This window comes from Berghia stephanieae, chromosome 6 (assembly GCF_034508935.2).
Source record: "Berghia stephanieae isolate SIO BIC M18660-M18661 chromosome 6, UCSD_Bste_1.3, whole genome shotgun sequence".
Lineage (NCBI taxonomy): Eukaryota > Metazoa > Mollusca > Gastropoda > Nudibranchia > Aeolidiidae > Berghia > Berghia stephanieae.
In genome coordinates, this window is record NC_088365.1 from 52980377 (window position 1) to 52985377 (window position 5001).

At 32.9% G+C, this 5001-nt stretch overlaps 1 protein-coding gene across 4 annotated transcripts in view; it reads left to right on the forward strand.

The window, feature by feature from the left end:
* LOC144975254 (uncharacterized) overlaps positions 1-2194 on the forward strand; it is a 178948-nt gene extending 176754 nt beyond the window's left edge. For all 4 annotated transcript variants that reach the window (XM_078919171.1, XM_078919174.1, XM_078919173.1 and 1 more), the window contains one exon: positions 1-2194. This exon is cut by the window's left edge and continues 1511 nt beyond it. The gene's annotated coding sequence lies outside the window, so the exon portion shown is untranslated.
* The last annotated feature ends 2807 nt before the right edge of the window (positions 2195-5001 follow it).

Consider the following 5001-nt stretch of genomic DNA (forward strand, 5'->3'; position numbering starts at 1 on the left):
ACAAATTTCTTTTTGGGGATGAATAAATGGAAATTTAGTTTATCTATTTATTACTTTTTTTATATTTATCACTCAGGTTGCATTAATTGATGTTCAAGTCGATGTTTCGTCTTGCTCCCATCCCAATCTTTCCATATTAAAAATCAGGATGCATCACCCAATTGATGAATGACTGATGACTTATTTCTAAATTGGGTCCTACTGATGTCAAATTATCTGCCATCCACTGTATATGAATGTTTACATCCAATGTTCCCATTCCATAACACTTCAATGGCATTCCTTTATCTTGCCTTCTAGTTTTAGAGTAAGATTATTTTTTTAAAATTCCATTTTCCATCATAAAATAATATTTTGTGCTGTATTTGATGTCATGTGTCTTAGTCTTCATTGCGGAGATGGAAATTTATAGACGTTTATTTACATTTTTACCGTTAATCAATGTAGAACTGTGTGTTTTGTACTGAACAACATTTTTATTGTTAATCAAGGCAGTAGCTAGACATTCCAATTACAGGTCGCACAATCTGCAAATCTTCACCATGAAATTTTTTTTTTCATTGCTCTTGCCCTATGTTAGGAAACACAGTAGTTATTTTACACATCCATTCACTGGGACACCAATGATTGTATACACATTTGGATGTGTCAAAATATCATCTTAAGATATTTTCTTATGATAAACAGATAAATACTTTCTTCCATTCAACGTTTATGATTGATCTTTGGCATCCCGTCCAAATCAGGTATATTGAAGTTCTGTGTTATTTAACTTGATTTAGAAATGTATAATTTGCTATAGTGACTTGGACATGAGAAGACAACCTGGCAGGACATGAGAAGACAACCCTGCCTTTTGTACATCATGGCTGTCCCAAATGGCACAGAATAGAGTTGATTCAACCTTTTGGTTGATATTGTGTCACATTGGCGTTGGGAAAACTAAATCGGTGCTGCCAATCTGGTGTAACAAAAGCGTATTCTTAAGTAAATTGTCACTTATGGGCATTTGTCTGAAGATTGTACACATAAATATATTTCTTCTTTCTTAAAAAAAAAGAAAGAAATCATACACACTTTCGTTCATTTTATGACCTGGACGTTCATGGTGAGAGTTCAATCAACTATTATCTGGCTGGGTCATATCTGATTTATACATTAAGTCTGGAAGTCGATACTTTTTATATAGTCAATAAATAGTAAATTTATTCATTAATTTGAATATCGATTATAATATCAATTCTATGGTCTATTTGCCCATCACTGGAATTCGTTTTCGTTATTGTTTTTTTCAGGATTGTAGGCATATTTTCAAAATCTGATTCATATTGTCTTTCCATTTTACACATTTACTCAGGCTAGGGTTGGCAACTCTGATGGTTTCAAGTCTTGGATAGATATTCCAATTGTTTTTTTTTTCTTTTTTGTTTTTTTTAAAGTAAGAATTTTGGGGTTTTGTTTGTTTGGTTTGTTTTGTTTTGTTTTGTTTTTTTTTTTTTGTTTTGGAGTATTTTGAACTTCTAAAGTTTTGGATTATTGAAATTATTAATGGAACAAACAGCAGAAAGAAAGAAATAAATAGATTTAATTTGGTTTAATCATTTCCTGTTGATTCAAATTAAAAGATTTCATCTTGTTATTGTTGTAGATATTTTACAATCAAACTGCCTTTTCACCACCATTCCTAAAATTACATACAAGAATGTTTGAATTGATCTTATACTTATGGGGACATTTGTTGTCAATGCATCCCCAGAATTAAAAAAAAATAATCTATACACAAAGTGGGCAGTGGGAGTCCAGTTTCTTTCTCAGGGAAAAGTAGGAATTTCAAAGAAAAAAAAGAACATTATCAAAAGGCAGGCGACAGCTGCAGACAAAACTAGACGTAGAGTTTTTTTTTAAACAGATGAGTGTTTATCGTCTTCACAATGTTATGAAGTGGTATTGACTGCTGTGAGGTACTTGTGATTTATTTATCATGTACAACAATATACACACATTCCTATGGAGGTATCGACAACATTGAGACGGTAACCTGGAACAAGAATAGTTGAGTTTTTATTTTGATTTTTACATTTTTCTACTTTTACTTATTTTCTTCCAATTTTGTTTTTACCCGACAGAATTAGCAACTAATTTTTATCATTTGTCACCTGCTGTCACTAAATGGTGTTATGTCGGAGTGGTATTTGATACTAAGAATAGAATTTAGAGCCAACAATATAAAACGTGAGTAAAATTTACACGTGTGTTTTATAGACTGGAATAAATATAGTGACATAAAGTGTGTCAACTCTATCTTTGTCAATGTGATTCTAATTCTAGGCTGCTAGAAGATGTGAAACAAAAATGAATTTAAAAAAGAACAAAATACCAAACACGAAACGTTTCGGGTTCAAACCCCTTCTTCATTCAACAACAACAAAAACTATTAAAACATAATTACATTACTTAAAAGATAGACGGCCGACTATAAGTAATATGTTCTCAGTAGTTTTTGGTTTTGGCTGAAGAAGGGTTTTGAGCCTGAAACGTTCTGTGTTTTGTATTTTGTTCTTTTTTTGAAGCTGTTATATTCATTTTTATTTATGACATTTTACATCCCTACCTACATTTGATATTTCTGTTTATTCTAATTTTAAAGTCAATTGTTGGTATCCGATCTACTCCGACATATCACCATTTTGACAGAGTGGGACACATTTCATTATTCTTTGTCTTCCAGTCTACCAGGACGTAAGAAAAACATTATTTTTAATTTATACAGATTTACTAACGCTATTTAACGGTTGACGTCATTGCCAATGGTGGTGATGAAAATAGATACATTGTTTTTTGTTGTCAGAGTCACCTTGTGTGTGAAAGTAGGTCATGAATCGGTGCACATTTGATGGTTTAGTTAATGAAATGGTACTTGATATTCAGTGCACATTTGATGCAGTTAATGATGCTGTACTTGATATTTGGTGCATTTGATGGTTTAGTTAATGAAATGGTACTTGATATTTGGTGCACATTTGATGGTTTAGTTAATGACGCTGTACTTGATATTTGGTGCACATTTGATGGTTTAGTTAATGATGCTGTACTTGATATTTGGTGCACATTTGATGGTTTAGTTAATGACGCTGTACTTGATATTTGGTGCACATTTGATGGTTTAGTTAATGAAGTAGTACTTGATATTTGGTGCACATTTGATGGTTTAGTTAATGACGCTGTGTACTTGATATTTTGTGCACATTTCATGGCTGAATTAATGAAGTAGTACTTGATATTTCTGACAATATCGCCATATCCTTTTTATTATTTTGTTTTCATCATCATTTTGCACTTTATGTAAGCCAAGGTTATTGACTTAAAACATAGGTAGGGTGCTGCTTGGTGCATGAAAAATGTTCAGACTATTTTGTTGGCTGCCCCTTACTGGTATGTTACATCTCTTATGTTGCCTTTGATTTTGTTTTTATTATTATTAGTTTTTTAATGTTTTATGAAATGCCTTTCCTTTTTATTGTATTTAATTTTAAAATAAATATTAAATTGGATATTATGGCCTTATGTGGCTGGCATAAAATGTATGGTACATGTAACAGTCAACATTCTACCCATTTCTTGATGGACAAGTACAATAAAGTACTTTCCCGTTTTGTTTAAGATGATGCAGCCCTTGAATTTGTTCAGTTGTTTTCCACGTTGTATTCCAATCTCATCTCACCTTTTCCTTGGGTGTTTCTTTGTTACCCAAGGGAAGCTCTTGGAAAGAAATGCGTCGAGTCCAGCATCAACCAAGAGCACACAGACAAAGAATCATATCCGATGTATTTATTCTAATTGTTGGATTGGTGTTAACTGTGTTGTTTAAAATTGCCTATCAATTAAAATTACACTGCCAAACTATGAAAAATCATGTTTTTAAAAATTTTGGCCAGAAAACTGTTCCTTCAAATATCTATCCATTAAAATGACCCTAATCTTGGTGAAAAAGTCTCAAACCTGGGATTTCTTGAAGACATTATAAGTCCCAGGTTTGAGAGTTTTTTACAAGATGAGGATCATTTAATCGATCGATATTCGAAGGATGAGTTGTCTGGCCTAAATTTCAAATATGTGTTTGTCAAGAGCAGGATAGAAAAGAGAATAATCAATTACCACCTGATGAATCCGTGAATCTGTGAATCCGTGAATCCGAATCCACATTCCACTTTGTATCAGTTACAGATAGGGATTTGTAGTATAATTACTTTATATTGATTGTACACACTATATATATATATATAATGTATGAAATTGTATATGATTTGTTTAGTGGTATGCAATATATTGTTTGGTATTGTCTTATGTGTATTTATTTATTTGTTATTGTTATTCATGTGATGTCATTGGTTGAAGAGTGACCTTGACCTTACATGAGAAAACTCATATGCCACTAACAATCTGAAAATGGTAACATGTCAGGATGACCTAAGTGTTTGAAATGGAATTTATAGCCAAAATTACAAAACTTCATTCTAACCATAAAATCGTGTTTTTGGCATTTTTGGTCTTCCTGGCTTCACACCAGATAGAGATGACGTGTATCAATTGTACGTTAATGTTCAATATTTCAAGTGGACTCAATGCCAGGACATGACTGTTATTTCTATCGCTTTCGGCAAGACATCAGTAACTGCCATGGCCGACTTGAGTAACGTCATGGTAACTGCCATGAGACTAGCGTCTGGAATGGTAACTGCCACGAGACTAACGTCTGGAAAAGATGGAGTCCATCCCAGCTATGATTAAACTCTTGCAGAATGCATCGGAAATGACAGTCATGTCCTGGCAAAAGTTCGAGGGGGGCGGTGGGAGGGGAGGGGGGAGTTGAAGTGACATCAGCCTTGCCTTCTCCATTGTAAAAATGGTTGGGTTTTTTTTTTGTTTTTTTTAAAAAGTATTTTCTAACCATAAATGTTCACTGTAGTATTTTGATGAAATTGTTCATGGAATAGTTTCAGA